Source organism: Gallus gallus, chromosome 2, assembly GCF_016699485.2.
Source record: "Gallus gallus isolate bGalGal1 chromosome 2, bGalGal1.mat.broiler.GRCg7b, whole genome shotgun sequence".
Lineage (NCBI taxonomy): Eukaryota > Metazoa > Chordata > Aves > Galliformes > Phasianidae > Gallus > Gallus gallus.
This window is the reverse complement of record NC_052533.1, coordinates 126,759,043-126,769,121: the sequence shown is the minus strand read 5'-3', so window position 1 is coordinate 126,769,121 and position 10,079 is coordinate 126,759,043.

The following is a 10,079-nucleotide window of genomic DNA, read 5'->3' as shown; positions in this document are numbered from 1 at the left end:
GGTAAATATGCTAGATGTGCTTAGATGACATTTGGAGTCAGGACACACTTCATTCTATAAGAGGTGAGATAAATTGTATTCAGTACAGACACTTGTTCTCAAATACTTTCACTACCTTCCCAGTAAACCCAATTGCGATGATGTATGTATAGATTAGATATCAGTACAAAGATTTTTACAATAAGGGTGATGAGGCACTGGAACAGGTTGTCCAGAGATGCCCATCCTTGGAGACATTCAAGGTCAGGCTGGACAGGGCTCTGAGCAACCTGCTCTAGCTGTAGGTGTCCCTGCTCATTGCAGGGAAGTTGGACTAGATGGCCTTTAAGAGCCCCTTCCAACTCAAACGATATTGTGATTCTATGATATTTAACTTCACCTGAAGTGTCCGTATTTATTCCATGGAAGATCTCAGAGATGATCCAAACTACACAATGAAAACATTTTCTGAAGTGTTTCTGATTAGACAGTTTTTACAAGTTGAGATGTTAGAAATCTTGACTAAGTATAGTTTCAGATCAGATTTTGGTGTAGAAACAAAGCACGGAATTTCTAATCACATATAATCACTTTTTAGGACAGTCAGAGATAATGGCTTCAAAGTAGTAGGCATGTTAAATGTGGCTTTGCTGCTCCATGTGGAACAAAAAGCAAGTAACAGTATTTTAAAAACAGGTACTATGCTTTAAAAACTGGTATTTTTCTTGCATTATTATACCTTAGTTTTATTATAAATCTAGCACCACCCAATACCAGGACACTGCAGGTTCTCCTTGGACAGCTGCTCTCAATCAGTATGCCTTTAGAAAGGTATTCAAATGAGTGTCAACAGATCTTTTATAATATAGAACCTTCTCCACAAAAAATAAAGCAATCTTTCATTTTCACACACTTTTACTTCAGATTAACAACTCCTTTGGACCGCGTTATTCAACAAAATCCCAACCTTGTACTAGGTGCAAATCCAAAAAGTCTAATAGCATTGCTGACTTAGCTCTTCATTGAAACTTATTTTATGTTTGTTTTAGTTCATTCGAATTAGAGAACAAGTACTCTCTTATGAACACAAGGAAAGACATTTTCCGTTTCTATGCGTAAGAGCTGTAACATCTATCACCGCACAGAAATACCAGGGTGTTTGTAGTGGAATGGCTGCTGTGTGCTTCTCCTGGTTTTCCACCCTCAAGGCTCAAGCCTAGAGTCAATTTATTCCTTCTCAGCTGTGAAATACGACGCTCTTCACCCACCGTGCTCCCAGTAATACTTGAATTACTTCAGACCCTCCAATGCAATTAGCCCACAGGAGCTGAAGTAGAAAGACAAACAAAATGAGTTTTCTCTCCCTTGCCTTCTTGCAAGCAAAACTAGGATTTAATGAATTACAAACTTAAAATTAAATTTAATGAATTACCTGTTGTTGTAAAATGCGGTCTGCATGTAGAAGTAGGCACCATTTATTGTTGTTTCTCCCTTCTGAAAAATGACAGAGCAGAACCAACAGAACTCTTGGAAAAGGGAATGATTATGTGAGCTCTTATTCCAGCATGAGTTCACATGGTATGAAATTTAGTTTCATTCCAAAATTCACTTTGCTCTTATTCTTCATATAAGTAATAAGACAGAGACTTTGATACTCTACAGTGAAAGTGTTTCCAAAAGAAAAGTAGAGCTGGAGCTTTCTAGAGATCAGATAGTTTTCCCCCATCACCACTGACTTAAACAAAACATAGAACTTGGCCAAGTCAGTACGCATGTATTGCAGACTCTGCTGTTTCGATTAACCACAACCCAAGGTCTTTGCAAAAAGAGCTGTGCTCTAGTTTGTTTGACTTTCTGACTATGGGCCCCCTGAAGAATCAAATATCATAGCTTAAAACCTGTTAAAATATATCTTAGTTTCAGAGCTTTAAAGCATGTAATCTGTTACCCAGAATCTGAAAACACACTTATTAGCAGAAAGGAGAAATCCCCAACGATGACAGATGAATGATGACAGGTATTTTATTTATACAGGTCAGATCATTTTGCAGTCTCTCAAACGGCAATGTTCTCAACTTCATACAGAGGTCAGGACCCTCCGCTTCTTCACCCCCTCAGAGTAAGACTGATGCTTTTCAAAGACTATTACAGATCATTTAGGAGGTGACTTCCCAGAAGCACATTTCCACTCCGGAAAATGAATGTTGGCTGCAGAGATGTCCTGCAGATCATGAACACTGTTTCCTCCAGAACTGAAATTATGGGTTCATCATAGGGACCTGCACCCCATGTGCAGGGGAGGTCACCTCCTGGGGGCTGGCTCACTGCACTTGGGAGGGGAAGGACTGCACAGAGTTGAGACACTCATTTCTTCTGCAGTAGGGGGTCCTGTACACCCAGAGAAGATGGTGTGTCTGTGACATCTCCATTCTGCAAGGATGATGCTTGGGTACATACAAGTCTGAATGTGTGTATGGGATGTGTTGAGATCTGCTGCAGAAGAGGAGCTGGAAATTTGTAGTTGCATGCAGTTGCACTTTATAAGGGTCTGGTACAGTGTTTATCTGCTGTACTGCTGGTATCAATCTTGAAAGTATAGCTCAATGATTCCCAGTTCATTATGTGACTATAATGAATCAGTAAACCACTTCAGACCTGATTTGGTTTGATCTGTATGAATTGATCAGGTTTTGCAACAGTGTTCAGACACTGAGAGAAGCAATGAGCTCAATTCTGTCCCTTACATGACCAGAACGGGTGTCCTCTGGTCTGGAAGCCATTGGCCAATTCCAGGGACAGCGATTACTTTGTTCTGCCAAAGTCCTCAGGTATGACATATAGGGTACCCTCCTTGAACTTACTTCATTTCTCCATTTTTGTCACTTTCCACTTCTTTCCAGTGAAACAGTAGAGTCTAAAAGTGGCACATCAGCCCCTCTCCATACACTGACACAGGCACGGGTGTGCGCCACACCACACTCTGTATGCACCAGCAGAAGTGTTGCTCACGGAGCAACAGCAATTTGTTTGCAAAAGTGGGTTTGAATACTGTCTCTATTGAGATATATGAGCAGGAGAGATGCAGGGGAAGTTCTCACTGCACTATCAGCATCCAGCACTGATTGTAAGTTACCTGCAGTCAATCTGCCCAGAAAAAAGGGACCATTTTTTTTTGGTATGCATATTTATGTACAGCAGTAACGATCTTACGGAGAAATGGGAAGCAGTTTGGCTTTGATGGCTGATTTTAAGTTTTCCCACTATACCGCATGAAAATACAGTTGGCAGTGTACTCTGTCAGAGAGCACATTAGCACTGAATTCATTCAAACCTACCCGCACGGGCAGGAAAAGGGCTGAAGCTATTCTTACATTATTCATGCCTTGCTTTGGCAACTTGCTCAATGTCAGCATTCACAGCTCCAGCTCCGTGGTGTCCCCATTGTCCCACACATCTCCAATGCTCCCATTTCCAAAGGTAATAAATATGTTACAGGCTTCCGATGCCATTATGCATAGGCAGGGAGGAAAGCATTAAGACCGTCTGTATGACAAAAAGATGAAGAAGGCATCTCCTCTGTCTCTTTCTTCTCCTGGTGATTCTGTGACTTTTTTGTTTCCAGAATGCAGCCTGTCCTTTTGACAAGATCAGCCCCATTCAAACTCTTTCTCCGCTTCCTTTACTGTCTTTTGCACCATTAAACAGTTACCCTTGAACTTCTTTTGGTCAGGCAGCAGGAATATGCAAGGAAAAGGCAAGGACAGGGTAAGGAATGGCAATAAGCAGACCTGACGGCACTAAATGGAGGTCTGTGAATCCCCATTACAAAATATTCTCCTCATATTGTCGACTCATTGTTATCCCAGCTCAGCTCTCCCATATATAATTCACAGTTTTTATTCTTCCTATTGGCACATCTTTGATAACTGAAAACTGTTTAGCTATGCAGGTGTATTTTATCAATTTGCCAGCAGTTCTTAAGAACGTGTTAATTTAGGAATACCCTTCCTGGGCTAATGTGGCATTTCTGGTAGCAGATGAGTTCCTTTGACAGGAAGGTACAGGCTGACTTTTGTTTGGAAAAGATCATTAAGATCATCTAGTCCAACCATCAATCCAGCACCACCATGCCAACTAAACCATGTCCCTGAGTTCCACATCTACACTTTTCTTGATAACCTCCAGGGATGGTGACTCCACCACCTCCCTGAGCAGCCTCTTCCAACATTCAAACACGTTTGTTGGCATCCTGGTGGCTTTGGTTTGGGATGATAGCTTCCCTCCCTCCAACAGAAAGGTGTTTCCTTAACTCCTCCTGCTTCTCTCTTTGGGAGAGCTTTGTGAAGGCAATCTTATCACCTGTCCTTTAATGTCTCAGTCTTGAGCGACTGATCTTAGACCACACTAAACAGAATTATTAACATTTCCAAAAGCCACAAACTGGCTGTAAAGGACAGGTCCCCAGCATGGTGTCTGATGTCACTTTTTAGACGATTTTGAGAATTTTTCTGTTTTTATCACACAACTTTCTTCCAGAGCATGTGGCTGCACTGAATTTCAATGGCTTTGCCTGGGTCTCTGTTCACAAGTTTCATTTGTACAGTGTTTGAGACGAAATAAAACTGCTGAGGCTCCTTTAAAGTTACAAAATGTGCTTTCTGAGATTGTTGCCCTGGGGTTTGGTGTGGAAGAAAGACAAATGGAAAATACAATTTTGCTTAAGTCCCCGCTGTCCTTTGTTTGAGCATTTGACTCTAATCCTCCTTAGTCATATGAAGTTTCTTATGTGTTTAATGTTCTTTTTGTGTCTCTGAAAATAACAGAATGAACAGAAACTGAATGATTAATAGTTGCTCATGAAAATCATAAAGTAAATTGTCAGCTCCTGCCCACCAGCTCGGTACTCAGGCCTGTTGCGTGAGGAAGCCACACGGACAGGGATGTTGCAAAGCCACATGGCGAGAACCCATGCTGAGCCTTCCACCAAGGACTGGAGCAGCTGTTGGGATAAATGCGGTGCTCTGAGTCCTGTAATTCAGACTCAAGTATCCTTGTCATGGAGAGGACACCACCACTTCCTGCTCTTGGGAGTACCAAATGTACAAGGCCTACAACTCCCAGAGGGAGGCCTCCAGCACCATCGTCTGTGGAGATCATTTTGTTTTGCCAGCCACCGGCTCCCCTCCAGTACGTTCAGTGGCTGTCTTAGATCTTCACTGCAAAGCAGTGAGTGGTCTGGGAGGGCAGCTGAAAACACTTCTTTCTCTATGGCCACCAACCCACTGGCAAGTGGAATCCAATTTTGTATCTAATGAGTGTCCCAGAGGGAAAAGCAGTATCTAATAGGCTTCTTCCATTCCTAACCGCTCTAACACTGATCTCCTTCTGCACATCCACTTGAAGAGCAAATTCAATTAAAATGTACTTACCAATTTTACAAAATCATTAACATGTTAATGATTTAACAGATTTAAAGAAGGGAACTGGGAGTGAGGAAATAGCAGATCCATCTGCACTGTTGTGACAAGGAGTTATGAAGGGCTGCCGGCACTGGGCTGTGATTAGAAAACAGAGCCCCAGTCTGTATCTGCCCCCCAGCTCTCCTCCTTGCCTGCAGCAGAACCCTTATACCACCGTATCTGAAGCCAAGCAGCACGGAGATAGGGGGGAAGTCACCAGGCAGATGTAGATAGAGGATAGACAAATGCTGGGTAACTCTTACCAGCAGATCACTAAGAATAAGTGCAGTTACATCGCACCATGGCAGATCAGTGAGCATCTTTTCTCGGACTGGGAAGGATGAAAATTTATTGCACAGTGGAACTGCAGTTGGTTGAAACCAGTGTTACTGAGAACTGGGCTGAGCTGCAGCTTCTGCAAAAAGAAATACGATACAGCACAGCAGGGCACCAGCCTGAAGGTTAGAGTCTGTTGTGTGTGAGAGTGGGAGAGTGTTGCTTCACATTACACTTGCTTCAGCAAACTATTAAGAACAAACAGAACAAAAACTCAAAACCCCAGTCTGGTTCCTGCACCATGAAGGCCCTGGGAGGGCCCATCTGCAGTGTGAGCAGGAAGCACTGCTCATCTCTCCCCTCGCACAACAGCTTTGCTCCTGGCATCCAGTGTAGCAAAAGGCCAAAAGTACCTTTAGTGAGTGAAGCACCAGCTATCTCCTGATTTGGGAAGGAATTATATTATTTTCAGCTTTTTAACACGTTGGGAAGTTTGCACTTGAACATCAGTGGTGGCAATTGTCATTCTGGAGGTGAGCTCTCATTTCAAAACCTTTCCCCACTCTCAACCCTTACCAACATCCTGGTAAACACAACAGATGTGGGAGCTGCAGGAGCATGCTATTTCCTCTTTTTCCTGACAGGAAATGCTAACATCATTGCCAAACCTCAAATCTAACGTGGCATTTATGCCTTATGCAAAGAAGGTTTAGCGGAACAGAGCTGGGGAACAGCTGATGACCACCCCACACTTTCACAATGGGAACAAACCGAGCAAGAATATACTTGGTCTGTTATGCTTGGAATGCCTCCTCCTTTGTGAGACAAAAAGGAAAAGAGGTGCTCTTACAAAAAATGACAACATGATGAGCAGTGGGATCACTGCAGCAGCTAAGCCCTAAGCATTTCCTGCATTATGCTGTCGATGTCCATGGCAGCAGGACCAAGTGCACTTTCAGAAGTGTTCACCAGCCTGAAACTTGTGTTACTCAGTTTGTCCAAAACTCACGTTTCTAGCCATCTTTTTGGAAGATCTGTGGGAGGAACCCAGAACCTCGGCAGAGTTCAGCTGCTCTGTGTCCCTGCACCAGGCGCCCTGAGCACTTGCACAAGTCTTGGCACTTGTGAACACAGTGGTCAGTCTGGTGGGTATCAAATGTACCACTGAAACAATTAAATTTCCCTTGGTTTCAACTTTCTAAGAGAATGTCCAACATATTTCGGATTGCACAATTTGCATAAACTAATGGCAGAAGATGGATCAATCCACAGGCACATTTAAACTTTAAACTGAGATAGGGGAGGTTTAGGTTGGATATTAGGAAGAAGTTTTTCACCCAGAGGGTGGTGACGCACTGGAACAGGTTGCCCAAGGAGGCTGTTGATGCCCCATTCCTGGACGCATTCAAGGCCAGGCTGGATGTGGCTCTGGGCAGCCTGGCCTGGAGGTTGGCAACCCTGCACATAGCAGAGGTGTTGAAACTCGATGATCAGTGAGGTCCTTTTCAACCCAGGCCATTCTGTGAATCTATGATTCTATGATTTTGAGTAGAGCAGGCCAAATTCAGCTCACTAAGCAAGAATGATACACTAACAAATGACTACCCTATTAGGATCTATAATATTCCAGTGGCTTTTAAAAGATAGCAAACACCCACTCCTTGCAGCATTTGTAAGCTCTGTAAAATTTCCTAATTGGAGTATATCTTACAAGAATTTTTGGCAACTGCACTGACTTTCTAGCCAGATGAATATGACACAGTGTGACAACCACTTCCCTCTGAAGTACAGTGGACCCCCCAGCTGGATCTGGGCTGCTCAGTTTATCTTGTGCAGATGTAACAGTAGCAAAACAGTGCAAAGTGAAAGGCTGATGAGTAACCACAGATGTCCAAGGATATTGATGGCAAAGCTGGGCAGCCCCAGCCCTCAGCCCTTTCTGCCATGCCTCCAACAGTTCTTTCAGCATGGCTGCGATTTTCCTGGAAAGCTCAACAAGCTTCAGATGGAGATCTTTCTTTGTATCTGATTGGCTATGTAGATAATTTAACCCACCCAACCACCTGCACATTATTAGAGACTACAACTAAGACTGCCTCCAATTGTCTGTAAACTTACAGAGACTGGTACAAATCTTGACCCAAAGGAAGCAGATTTGCTGTTTTAAGAGAGAAGCTGCATTTTGAGCACAAGAGACTCAAATGACGTTTGAATTGATTGGAGAAAGCAATGAGGGATGTCTAGATTTGGATTGCTCTCTTGCAGAGAGCAGAATGCTCATCTGCTGGGAAGAGGGGACAGCCCCATCACCCCAGACCTGGTCTGGCTGCCATGGAGAAGTTGTTGTAGAAACTTCCTGTGACTGTGGGCTTCTCCTCAAGAGGACATAGGCAGGAAGAAACTGTGCATTTCCACGTGGAAACCAGAGCTGGGAAAGGAAGCCAATGGCAGCTGTGTGCCCTTATCCACCCTGAGTAGATACAGCCGAAGAGAGCAAACCAATACTATTAAAAGGACTGGGGAAGAGAAGGGCTCTCCTCCCACCAGCAGAATATTTTTCTTCCCTTTGCTTTAGTGAAGTTGCTTTTTAATTAAGTGGTCCTCCACCTACGAATATTTATGAAAAAGAAACAAAAGTGCCTGCCTCCAGGGCTGGTTTTTCAACAACAGAAGGTGAAGCAAACAGGTGCAAGTCTTGCTGGACTATGACTTAGGGGTGGCTCAATGCTTCTGTGAATGCCACAAGGAAAAAAAAGGCATCAAGCTGAATTTTAAGTGAGTATTTTTTTTTCTAGCTTAAATTACAAAAGAAAATGTAGAGATTATTTTGACTGGGAAGATGCTCACCCTCATTTTGGCATTCCAGTACTTGAAGAGAGCTTACAAGTAAGAGGGGGGCTGATGTTTCACAGTCTGATAGTGATAGGACAAGGAGGAATGGGTCTAAACTAGAAGAGGAGAGATCTAGATTAGATGTTAGGAGGAAATTTGTTACTCAGAGGGCAGTGATGCCCTGGTACAGGCTTCCCAGAGAAGCTGTGGATGCCCCATCCCTGGAGGCGTTCAAAGCCAGGTGGGATGCATAGGACAGAGGGTTGGAACTGGGTGGGCTTTACTGTCCCCTCCAACCTAAGCCATTCTGTGATTCAAATGCCAGTGAGCTGACTGTGGCTCTTGGAAGATTTTCTGAGCTTTCTGAATGATGAGAAGAGAAAGAAAGAAATAGAGAAATTGTACTTTAAATGAAAGAATTTTCTACAGGTGAAGTGCGAGGAAAAAACAACTGAAGGGCAAATTGTTTCAAATGAAAAATATATCAAAAACAAATATGGGTCCCTCTACTAGAACAGGAGAGTCAACACATTAGTCATAGAAGTTCTTCGTGAAATAACTGGCTTTACTGCTTTCTTGTTTATTCCAGATAAAACCTTTAATGTGGACAGAGTGACCTGAGCTCAAGCTGATGCACCAACCAGTGCCCTTTCAGCTGAAAAAGCAGATCCGCCCATCAGCTCAGCCCTCCTGTCCCAGCACAGCCCACACATTCCTCAGAAGCCCACATTAGCTGCCAGACATCAGATTACTGACATACTCCTTCGACTGTAACCTCTTGCTGTAGCCTGCCCAGAGGCACATGGGTGGGCATTCATGTGAACAGAGAGAAAAGATGATATGCAATTGCAAGGGCTGCTTGATCCTGCAGATCATAGGCTGAGCCAGATAATTCCACGGCTTTTTGCTGAGAAAAGAGAGGAGAAGGAGATGAGAGGCGATTTTGGTGTCATCAAGTGCAGGAACCTCACACGTGACTTTATCCTTATTTAAGTCACACTCACAGGATGGTGCTTTCTTTGATTTACTGAGGTGGGTGAATGCAAAAAGCCTCTTGGAGCTTCTGCTCTGCTCCATGCACATGTTCTGCTTGGGATAGCAGAGAGGAGTCTTCCCTTTCCCACAGCACATTGCTGAGTACAAACCCAAACAAACACAGCAAAGCTAACATCCCAGCACAAGTGCTTCTCCTCTCACTGAATGGCATTTCCAAAGGTCACTGTCTTTAAATAACGAGGACAGTCATTTCCCCCTCCACCTCCTCCAGTACATGGCATGACCTGAGGAATCTCTCTCAAGGGAAACTGCAGCAGAGGTGGGTCAGCATTGTATGGTACAATTCAACATTGAACTCTGTGGATAAGAGCAAATATGGAGCATACTGCTCATTCAGGAAGCATTAGTCACCTTGAGCAGGACCCAGGTGGTGTGATGCCGTAGGCAGAGCAAGGAGTGCTGGATTCAACACCATCCTGTGGCTTCTCCGTACTTCAAGTGCTGTTCTCACACTCTTTAAGTTCTCTGAATATCAGA